This window comes from Leucoraja erinacea, unplaced genomic scaffold, assembly GCF_028641065.1.
Source record: "Leucoraja erinacea ecotype New England unplaced genomic scaffold, Leri_hhj_1 Leri_178S, whole genome shotgun sequence".
In the NCBI taxonomy this organism is placed as follows: domain Eukaryota; kingdom Metazoa; phylum Chordata; class Chondrichthyes; order Rajiformes; family Rajidae; genus Leucoraja; species Leucoraja erinaceus.
This window is the reverse complement of record NW_026576079.1, coordinates 142,794-155,000: the sequence shown is the minus strand read 5'-3', so window position 1 is coordinate 155,000 and position 12,207 is coordinate 142,794. Positions and strand designations below refer to the sequence as shown.

Sequence of the window (12,207 nt, the reverse complement as noted above, 5' to 3'; positions counted from 1 at the left end):
AAGTCGGGAGGTCACTTTGCAGTTGTACAAGACGTTTGGTGAGGCCGCATTTAGAGTATTGTGTTCAGTTCTGGGCACCGTGTTACAGGAAAGATGTCGTCAAACTAGTAATGGTTCAGGAAAGATTTACGAGGATGTTGCCGGGACTCGAGGGGCCTGAGTTACAGGGAGAGGTTGGGGCAGGCTGGGACTGTTTCCGCGCTGTATCTCTGAACTAAACTAACTGTGACATTTCACAAGAGTTTGTTTTCCAAGTACAATGCCCCAATTCTGTTTGCAATCAGGTAAATATTTATTCAAGAAAACATTGCTCAGTAACTTGCAAAATATAACATTATCTCAAGCATTAACTCGTACAAATATTCCCTCATTGATATCTTAGATGCCGATACAGCTATTGAGCCAAACACACATAAAGTGTGTAAACAAGCCCTTTGGTCCAACTTGCCAACACGGGCCAATATGCCACATCTACACTATTTTCACCTGCTGCCCGCGTTTGGCCGATATCCCACCAAAACTGCCCTATCCATGGACCTGTCCAAGTGTTGTGTTAGTTCCAGCCTCAACTACCTCCTTCGGCAGCTCGTTCCATACACCCACCACCCTCAACCAAATTTGAACTATACAATAGACCATAGGTGCCGGAGTAGGCCATTTGGCCGTTCGAGCATGCAATGTCAATCACTATGATCATGGCTGATCGTCCACAATCAGTAACCATATAACCATATAATAATTACAGCACAAAAACAGGCCATCTAGGCCCTTCTGGTCCGTTTCGAACACTTATTTGCCCCTAGTCGCATCTACATGCACTCATACCATAACCCTCCATTCCTTTCCCGTCCATATACCTCTCCAATTTATTTTTAAATGATAAAATCGAACCTGCCTCCACCACTTGCACTGGTAGCTCATGCCGCACAGCTACCACACTCTGAGTAAAGATGTTCCCCCTCGTGTTACCCCTAAACGTTCCTGAATGGGCAGATGCAGTTTAATGTGAATAAATGTGAGGTTATCCACTTTGGTGTCAAAAACAGGAAGGCAAATTACTATCTAAATGGTGTCAAGTTGGGAGAACGGTAAGTACAATGGGATCTGGGGGTCCTTGCTCATCAGTCACTGAAAGTAAGCATGCAGGTCCAGCAGGCAGTGAAGAAAGCGAATGGCATTCTGAAGAAGGGTTTCAGCCCGAAACATTGTCTATTTCCTTCGCTCCATAGATGTTGCTGCACCCGCTGAGTTTCTCCAGTTTTCCCGCGGTCTCTGAAGTCAGGTACCCGCGATCTTCCCCGCGGTTTCGGAGACCGGGTTACCCGCGGCCTTCCCATGGTCCCGGAAGGTAGATTACCTGCAGGCTTCTGAGGTTCCTTGGTCCCCGCAGCCAGGCTTCTTCCTGCGGTCGGCATTTCACACGGCCCTTGTAGTTGAGACATAAAATGCTGGCGAAACTCAGCAGGTACAGCAGCATTTAAAGAACGTTGAAGCAAGGAGCCTTGCATTGTCGGGAGCCGGGATTTCCCCTTTGCATGCTCCCTCGGTTTGGGGCTTCCCCCGAGCCCGTGTGGCTTTGTAAACGGGTTTCCCCGCGATTCTGTGGTCGGCTTTGGATATCCCCGCGGTTCGCAGCCGGGATTGACTGATATCCCCCCCCACCCCCCCCCCCCCCCCCCCCCCCCCCCCCCTGTAGAAGGGTGCCGGGTGGCGCTGGGGTTCCGACCTCGTGTTGGGGTCGTGACGGGGTCTTCACGTAGTCACTCACGTGACTCAGAAGTAAAATAGACTAGGCTTCCATGCACTGGAATTTACAAGGATGAGGGATTTTATAGAAGCTTATAAATTTAGTTTAAAAAACTGAAAAAGCTGGATGCAGGAATCATGTTCCTGATGTTGGGGGAGTCCAGAACCAGGGGCCGCGTGCAGTTAAATAAGAAGGGGTCGGCCATTTAAGACTGAGATGAGGAGAATCCTTTCCACCCAGACAGTTAAGAATCGGTGGCTCTATTCCTTGGAGCGCATGAGGATGAGGGGTGATCTGAAAGAGTTGTACAATATCACCTGAGGAATAGATCGGGTAGATGCCCAGAGTCTCTTGCCCAGAGTAGGGGAATCGAGAACCAGAGGACATGGGTTTAAGGTAAGGGGGGGGGGGGGGAGATTTAAAGGGAATCTGATGGCCAACGTTTCCACACAGAGGGTGTTGCGTGTATGTAGGGTGGACCGAGCTGTCGGAGGAGGTAGTTGAGGCTGGGATTATCACAACAGTTGGACAGATACATGGGACAGGTTTGGAGCGATACGGGCCAAACGCGGCCAGCAGGTGGGACTAGTGTAGGTGGGGCATGTTGGTCGGGGTGGGACTAGTGTAGATGGGGCATGTTGGCCGGTGGGGGCTGAAGGGCCTGTTTCCACACTGTATCACTCTCTGACTAGTGTAGAGGAGGCATGTTGGTCGGGGTGGGACTAGTGTAGATGGGGCATGTTGGTCGGGGTGGGACTATTGTAGATGGGGCATGTTGGTCGGGGTGGGACTAGTGTAGATGGGGCATGTTGGCCGGGGTGGGACTAGTGTAGATGGGGCATGTTGGTTGGGGTGGGACTAGTGTAGATGGGGCATGTTGGTCGGGGTGGGACTAGTGTAGATGGGGCATGTTGGCCGGTGGGGGTGGGAAGGGCCTGTTTCCACACTGTATCACTCTCTGACTAGTGTAGAGGAGGCATGTTGGTCGGGGTGGGACTAGTGTAGATGGGGCATGTTGGTCGGGGTGGGACTAGTGTAGATGGGGCATGTTGGTCGGGGTGGGACTAGTGTAGATGGGGCATGTTGGTCGCGGTGGGACTAGTGTAGATGGGGCATGTTGGTTGGGGTGGGACTAGTGTAGGTGGGGCATGTTGGTCGGGGTGGGACTAGTGTAGATGGGGCATGTTGGTCGGGGTGGGACTAGTGTAAATGGGGCATGATGGTCGGGGTGGGACTAGTGTAGATGGGGCATGTTGGTCGGGGTGGGACTAGTGTAGGTGGGGCATGTTGGTCGGGGTGGGACTAGTGTAGGTGGGGCATGTTGGTCGGGGTGGGACTAGTGTAGATGGGGCATGTTGGCCGGTGTGGGCTGAAGGGTGATGTTTCCACACTGTATCACTCTCTGACTCAACCACTGATGTTCTCCATGTGCTCGCATGATTCCAGGCATAACATCTTTCAAAGGCCAATATATCCACAGCAAGGAATACAAGGATCCTCAATTATTTGAAGGAAAGAATGTAGTTGTGATTGGGATCGGGAATTCTGGAGCGGATCTTTCCGTCGAAATCAGCCAAACTGCAAAACAGGTGCGTAACAAAATGAGGTACACGGCAGGTTTAAATGTACACATGCATTGAACCATCGAAACATAGACAAAGGGTGCAGGATTCGGCCATTCGGCCCTCCTAGCCAGCACTGCCATTCAATATGATCATGGCTGATCATCTACAATCAATACCCCGTTCCCCCCTTCTCCCCATATCCCTTGATTCCGTTAGCCCCAAGAGCTAAATCTAGCTCTCTCTTGAAAACATTCAGTGAATTGTCCTCCACTGCCTTCTGTGGCAGAGAATCCCACAGATTCACAACTGTCTGTATGGAAAAGTATATCTCCATCTCAGTCCTAAATTGGCACAGGTTCACAACTCTCTGGGTGGAAAAGTTTATCCTCATATCAGTCCCAAATGGCCGACCACTTATTCTTAAACTGTGTGTGGATCCTAGTTCTGGACTCCCCCAACATCACGAACATCAGGGCCCTAGTCGGACCACACCTGGAGTATTTTGTGCAGTTTTGGTCCCCAAATGTGGGGAAGGACATTTATGCTATTGAGGGAGCCCAGCGTAGGTTCACCAGGTAAATTCCCGGGATTGCAGGACTGTCACAGCTTGCAAAACCGGAGCACATGGTATTGGGGGTAGAATACTGACATGGATAGAACACTGGTTGATGGATAGGAAACATAGACACCTAGACACATAGAAAATATGTGCACAAGTAGACCATTTGGCCCTTCGAATCAGCACCGCCATTCAATATGATCTTGGCTGATCATCCACAATCAATACCCCGTTCCTGCTTCCAGCCTAGACAAAGTGCTGGAATAACTCAGCAGGTCATGAAGTCATAGGTGATAGGAGCAGAATTCGGCCATTCGGCCCATCGAGACCACTCCGCCATTCAATAATGGCTGATCCATCTCTCCCGCCTAACCTCATTCTCCCGCCTTCTCCAATAACCCCTGATACCCGTACTAATCAACTATTTATCTGTCACCGTGTTTACATCTGATATATCAATGTTTGTAGCAGAGTCAATATTTGAGATAATGTTATATTTTGCAAGTTAATGAGCAATGTTTACCTGTTCGCAAGCACAATTGGGGCCTTGTACTTGGATAACAAACTCTTGTGAAATGTCTCAGTTAGTTTAGTTCAGAGATACAGCGCGGAAACAGGCCCTTCCCCACCGTGTTGGTGCCGACCATCGATCGCCCGTTCACACACTAGTTCGATGTTACCGCACTTTCTCTTCCACTCACTACATACTCGGGGGCAGTTTTATACAAGGCCAATTAACCTAATAACCCGAATGTCTTTGGGACGTGGGATGAACCCGGAGAAAACCTTACAGTCACAGGGAGAACTTGCAAACTCCATACAGACAGCTTCCGATCTGAACTAAACTGAAGCACAAATGATCGCTGGTCGGCACGGACTCGGTGGGCTGAAGGGCATGTTTACGCGCTGTATCTCTAAACTAATTCTGTGTCCTAAGATATGTACCAGATGCTGGAGTAACTCTGACAGCATCTCTGATGAACATGGATGCCTGTCCTGCTGAGTTACTCCAGCACTGTGTGTCTTTTCTTGATCTGATGAAGGTTCCCGACCCTTTGTCTAGGCCAGAAGCAGGAACGGGGAACTGATTGTGGATGATCAGCCATGATCATATTGAATGGCGGTGCTGGCTCGAAGGACCGAATGGTCTACTTGTGCACCTATCTTCTATGTGTCAATGTTTCTATGTTTCCTGTCTTGACCCGAAACGTCACACAAGATGCTGACCTATACGTTCTCCAGAGATGCTGCCTGACCCGCTGAGTTACTCAGCACTTTGTACCTGTCCACGTTCTCCACAGAGATGCTGCCTGACCCGCTGAGTTACTCCAGCACTTTGTACATGTACACATTTCATTCATTTTTCTTCCAGGTTTTTCTGAGCACTAGGAGAGGGTCTTGGGTGTTGAACAGAGTTGGGAGTCAAGGATACCCAGGTGACATGGTTTTTAGTCGACGTTCGGTCCAATTGCTGAAGGATCTCATACCACAGCCCATCATGAAATGGTTCTTTGAACGATCATTGAACAAGAGATTTAACCATGTCAACTTTGGACTCCAACCAGGCCACAGGTGAGAACGTCATCGGGAACGGATCATACATCCATTGAACCATTGAATCACGGAACAAGGGGAGTTGAGTATCGGAACGAGGAGGTCCTACTGCAACTGTGCATGGTCCTAGTGAGATCAAACCTAGAGTATCGTGTGCAGTGTTGGCCTGTTGGCCTTCATACCAAGAGTAGTGTAGTATAGAAACACAGAAACATAGAAAATAGGTGCAGGAGTAGGCCATTCGGCCCTTCCAGCCTGAACCGCCATTCAATATGATCATGGCTGATCATCCAACTAACTATCCTGTACCTGTTTTCTCTCAATACCCCCTGATCCCTTTAGCCACAAGGGCCACATCTAACTCCTTAAATATAGCCAATGAACTAGCCTCAACTACATTCTGTGGCAGAGAATGTATAGGAGTATAGGAGGAAAAAAAGTCCTTCTGCAGTTGTACAGGGCCCTAGTAAGACCACACCTGGAATATTGTGCGCAGTTTTCATCTCTAAATTTGAGGAAGGACAATCTTGCTATTGAGGGAGTGCAGCGTAGGTTAATTCCTGGGATGGCGGGGCTGTCATATGCTGAGAGAATGGAGCGGCTGGGCTTGAACACTCTGGAGTTTAGAAGGATGAGAGGAGATCACTTTGAGACATATAAGATTATTAAGGGTTTGGACACGCTAGAGGCTGGAAATGTTCCAGATGTCGGGGGAGTCCAGAACCATGGGCCACAGTTTAAGAATAAGTAGTAAGCCATTTAGAATGGAGATGAGGAAATACTTTTTCAAACAGGGAGTTGTGAGTCTGTGGAATTCTCTGCCTCAGAGGGCGGTGGAGGCCGGTTCTCTGGATTCTCTTAAAGATAACGGAGTCAGGGGATATAAGGAGAAGACAGGAATGGGGTACTGATTGTGGATGATCAGCCATGATCACATTGAATGGCGGTGATGGCTCGTAGGGCCGAATGGCCCCTCCTGCACCTATTATCTATTGTCTGTTGTCTATTGGATCACAGAGTCATGGTCACATCGCCCCATTGTGTAACTGGGAGTTAAGTCTATGGAACGAGCTGCCGGAGGAGGGAGTTGAGGCAGAGACATCAACAACACTTGGACAGGGACATGGATAGGACAGGATTGGAGGGATATGGTCCAAACGCGGGCAGCAGGTGGGACTAGTGTAGATGGGGTATGTTGGTTGGCGCGGACTCGGTGGGGAAGGGCCTGTTTGCGTGCTGTATCTCTAAACTAATCTAGTGTGTGTGAATGGGGCGATCGCTGGCCGGCACGGTCTGGGTGGGCCGATGGGCTGGTGGTTTCCGCGCTGTATCTCTAAACTAAACTTTGTTCATCGTGATCACAGTATTTTCAGTCAACACCCGACGATCAACGATGATCTGCCAAACCGCATCATATCGGGCAGAGTTCTGGTCAAACCGAATGTCAGGAGTTTCACCGAGACGACAGCCATCTTCGAAGATGGCTCAGTTGAAGAGATCGACTTTGTGGATACACGTTTTCATACCCGTTCCTGGATGAGTCCGTGGTCAAGGTGGAGAAGAACCAGGTGGACCTGTACAAGCTCGTGTTCCCCCCCGCAATGACCCACCCAACCCTTTGTATCATTGGCCTCATGCAACCACTGGGCGCCATCATGCCCTTATCAGAACTACAGGCTCGCTGGGCCACACGGGTTTTCAAAGGTAGGATGTCTTCTGCTACAGGTGTGTTAGTGTGCGGGGATCGCTGGTTCAAAATATCCACAGACTTGTGGCCTCCTAACACCATTCTCTTGCCTTCTCCACATAACCCCTGACACCCGTACTAATCAATAATCTATCTGTCACTGCCTTAAATATATCCACTGACGTGGCCTCCACCGCCGTCTGTGGCAACGAATCCCACAGATTCTCCACCCTCTGGCTAAAGAAATTCCTCCTCATCCCCTTCATGAAGGAACGTCCTTTAATTCTGAGGCTGTGCCCTCTGGTCCTAGACTCTCCCACTAGAGGAAACATCCTATCCACATCCACTCTATCCATACCTTTCAATATTCGGTGAAGTTTCAATGAGCCCCCCCCTCCCCCTCCCATCGTTCTATTAAACTCCAGCGAGTACAGGCCCAGTGCCGACTATGTGATCATGGCTGATCATCCACAATCAGTACCCCGTTCCTGCTTTCTCCACATTAACCCTGACCACCCAATCTTTAATAGCTCTATCTAACTCTCTCTTGAAAGTATCCAGAGAACCGGCCTCCACCGGAGGCAGAGAATTCCACAGACTGCCCTCTCAACCTGCTAAGTCCAGCCGCTCCATTTTCTCAGCATATGACAGTCCCGCCATCCCGGGAATTAACCTGGTGAACCTACGCTGGGCTCCCTCAATGGCAAGAATGTCCTTCTCAGATGCGGGGTCCAAAACTGCTCACAATACTCCAGTGTGGCCTGACCAGCGCCTTGTGGAGCCTCAACGTTACATCCATGTTGCCGGATACAAACCCTCTCGAAATAATTCACGATTTTAATTCACGGGGGTTCCTCTACAACTCCAGAGATCCGGGTTCCATCCTGACCACGGGCGCTGTCTGTGCGGAGTTTGCACATTCTCCCCGTGAACAGCGTGTATTTTCTCCGGGCGCTCCGGTTTCCCCCCACGCTCCAAAGGTGTGTACGTCAATTGGCTTTGATTAAGATGGGAAGTTATCCCCCAGTGTGTGTGTGTGTGTGTGTGTGTGTGTGTGTAGGATCGTGTTAGTGTGCAGGGATCGCTGGTCGGCACGGACTCGGTGGGCCGAAGGGCCTGTTTCCGCGCAGTATCTCCAAACTAAACTGGTGTTTGAACGGGAGATACAACACGGAAACAGGCCCTTCGGCCCGCCGAGTCCGTGCCACCCGGCGATCCCCGCACACTAACACTATCCTACACACAGGGAGACAATTTACAATATTTAGCAAAGCCAATTAACCTACAAACCTTTGAAATGTGGGAGGAAACCGAAGCACCAGAGAAAACCCACGCAGGTCACGGGGAGAACATGCAAACTCCGCACAGACAGCACCCGTGGTCGGGACAGAACCCGGATGTCTGGTGCTATGAGGCAGCAGCTCTACCGCTGCGCCACACACCGTGCCGCACTTTAGCACTAAATCATTAATTTGACTGATTATTTAATATATTTTTCCAATTTTTCAGGGGATGTTAAACTACCATCGACAGCCGATATGATCACGGACACAATGGTGAAGAAAGAAAAGATGTCCAACAGGTAAAGGGATTCTTAATTCATAGAAGTATATATCCATCAATCTCTGAGAGTCGTACTCATAGGCAGAAATGAGAGAGAAAGAGGGAGAAAGAGAGAGAAAGAGAGAGAGAGAGAGAGATTGATTGATTGATTGATTGATTGATTGATTGATTGATTGATAGCCTTTATTTTAATTCAGACCGAAGTCTGAACGAAATTTCGTGCCTGCAGTCATACATACAATACAATAAAAACAACAATAAACACATATTAACATCCACCACAGTGAGTCCACCTAGCACCTCCTCACTGTGATGGAGGCAAAAGTCTTGGGGCTGCAGTCTCTTCCCTCCTCTTCTCCCTCTGCGCTGAGGCGATACCCCACCGGGCGATGGTACAATCAGTCCCGCGGCTCAAACACTGCGGCCGGGGTGGTCGTAGCTGCCGCCCTCCAGTCCAGTGGAGCCCCTCACGTGAGTACCGTTCCTCCCTCGAGCTGAGCCGCCCCGACGGGAGAGTCTCAGCCTCGCGCCAGACCGCCCCGACATGGGCGCCACACCTCCCTCGGGCTGGGGGCGCCGCACCTCATTGAGCTCGGCCGCCTCCGACGGGAAAAGTCACAGTCCCTCACGGGAGCACTGTTCCAGCCCCGAGCCGGACCGCCCTCACGGGAGCGAGCCTAGGGCGAGTCCTGACGGGCTCTGCCTCTGGAGCCTCGAGGTCGCCAGCTCCGCCATTAGGCCTCAGGGCAGACGGAGGCAGAGAAGGGGAATACGACAAAAAAGTCGCATTCCCCCGATGGGAGAGACAACAAGCCCCGTTTCAGAGAGAGAGAGAGAGAGAGAGAGAGAAAAGACAGAGAGCGAGAGAGAGAGAGAGAGAGAGAGAGAGAAAGACAGAGAGAGAGAGAGAGAGAGTTAGAGAGAGAGAGAGAGAGAGAGAGAGAGAGAGAGAGAGGAGAGAGAGAGAGAGAGAGAGTGAGAGAGAGAGAGAGTGAGTGAGAGAGTGAGAGAGAGAGAGAGAGAGAGAGAGACGGAGAGTGGGAGGGAGAGAGGGAGTGTGAGAGCGGGTATGGTGAGGTCCATGTGATAAGATCCTATGACACATTACTAAGTCTCTGATCTCCGGCCGATAGGATGAGGTGAGCGCCCAAACTAAGCGTTGTCTTTGTTGTAGGTACGTCAAATCCCCGCGCCACACCATCCAGGTGGACTACATCGCTTATGCTGATGAATTGGCCGATCTCATAGGTGCCAGACCCAACCTCAAGAGTCTTGCTCTTCGAGATCCAAGACTGGCCTACCATGTCTTCTTTGGACCATGTACACCTTGCCAATATCGTCTAGCTGGTCCGAAGAGTTGGGGGGAAGCCAGGAAAACCATCTTGACCACGTGGGATCGTGCTATTCGTCCAACCAAGACACGTACATTGGTGCAAAGTCGCAGTGATCTCCCAATCCCTCTGTTCTTCAACCTCCTTGCCTTCCTGCTGGCTATTTGTGCAATCTTGTACTTCTTCTAGCCAATTGGCCCTGAGTTTAGTTTGGTTTGGACATACAGGGCGGAAACAGACCCTTCGGCACACCGAACCAATAGACAACATGTGCAGGAGTCGGCCATTCAGCCCTTCGAGCCATCACCGCCATTCAATGTGATTATGGCTAATTATCTACAATTGGTACCCTGTTCCTGCCTTCTCCCCACATACCCTGACTCTGCTATCTTTAAGAGCCCTATCTAGCTCTATCTTTAAAGTATCCAGAGAACCGGCCTCCACCGCCCCCTGACGCAATGAATTCCACAGACTCACCGCTCTCTGCGAGGAAATATGTTTCCTCATCTCCGGTCTAAATAGCTTAATCCTTATTCTTAAACTGTGGCCCCTGGTTCTGGACTCCCCCAACATCGGGAACATGTTTCCTGCCACTAGCGTGTCCAAACCCTTAATAATCTTATATGTTTCAATAAGATGCCCTCTCATCCTTCTAAACTCCACAGTGTACAAGCACAGCCGCTCCATTCTCTCAGCGTATGGCAGTCCCGCCGTCCCGGGAATTAACTTTGTGAATCTACGCTGCACTCCTCAATAGCAAGAATGTCCTTCTTCAAATTTGGAGACCAACACTGCATACAACACTCCAGGTGTGGTCTCACTAGGTCCTTGTACAACTGCAGAAGGACCTCTTTACTCCTTAACTCAATTCCTCTTGTTATGAAGGCCGACATGCCAATAATGTACACGACACTCCAGGTGTGGTCTCACTAGGACCCTATACAACTGCAGAAGGACCTCTTTGATCCTATACTCATCTCCTCTTATTATAAAGACTAACATGCCATTCGCTTTCATCACTGTCAGCTGTACCTGCATGCTTACCTTCCTTGACTGACGAACAAGGACCCCCAGATCCCGTTGTACTTCCCGTTTCCCCAACTTGACACAATTTAGATAATAATCTGCCTTGTATATTTGTATAACATCATTTTAATACAGAAATACCGACAGAAGCAATTAGAAGGGATTGGGAACAAGAATTATCTATAACCATTCCGAAAGACAAATGGAAAAATACTTGCTATATGTACATAAATGCTCGATTAATGTAAGACACAACTTAATGCAATTTAAAATGTTACAAAGATTATATTACTCGAAACCAAAACTTTTTATTTTTTTAATTTTTATTAGAAGTACAGTAAATTACAGTAATACACAACACATATGTCTTAATACATTTTTTTGTACCACTTCGTTTTTCGAGCTTTAAAAAAGATAGAAATAAAAGAAGTAAGGAAAGTGAGCAAGAGTCGTGAAGGTGCAGGAGAGTGTTGGGAAAATAGTGCCCCTTAGAAAATAAGTTAGAGAAGGAAGTAAGGAAAGAAAATAAACCCGAGACAAGAAATAAAAAAAAGGAGAAACAATCGCTCTATTATAACACTTAACTCCGCAAAAAGGGAACTACCAACCAAGTTTGTTTTTGTTATTTTTTACCCCCCGTTGCCAGATCCTGGTACCGTTTATTTTTTTAATTACTATTGCACCTTATGCATGTAATAGTTCCATAAACGCAGACCACGTCTTTTGGAAGTGGTCTGCTTTGCCTGCAAGGAGGAATCTCATCTCTTCCAGATGTAGTGTTTCAAACATATTTGATATCCAAATTTTTATTGTTGGTGTTGGTGCATTTTTTCAGAATTTGAGTATAAGCTTTTTTTCCCATTATTAGCCCGTAATTAAGTATTTAATTAATATAGGTTTTTGAATAATATAGTCTATGTAATGTTTTGAATTGAATTAGAGTATGTCGTGCGTTGATCGTGCATTTATGCACGAGTAAGTTTATTATTCCAGCTCTCTTTTGAAATTTTTATAGCTAGTTCTTGTTCACATGCTATTCTAATTCCATCAGTTGTGGGTATTTCTATGTTTAAAAATTATGTTGTATAAGTACGATATTAGATTTGCTGATTCAGCCTTTGGCTTCATTGCTTCATCCAGTAAGTCTGATTTGAAGATATTTAAAATATTGATAA

General features: G+C 48.4%; 1 pseudogene; it reads left to right on the top strand.

Annotated features, from left to right (window-relative positions):
* LOC129716176 (flavin-containing monooxygenase 5-like) overlaps nucleotides 1-9,462 on the top strand; it is a 24,208-nt pseudogene extending 14,746 nt beyond the window's left edge.
* The last annotated feature ends 2,745 nt before the right edge of the window (nucleotides 9,463-12,207 follow it).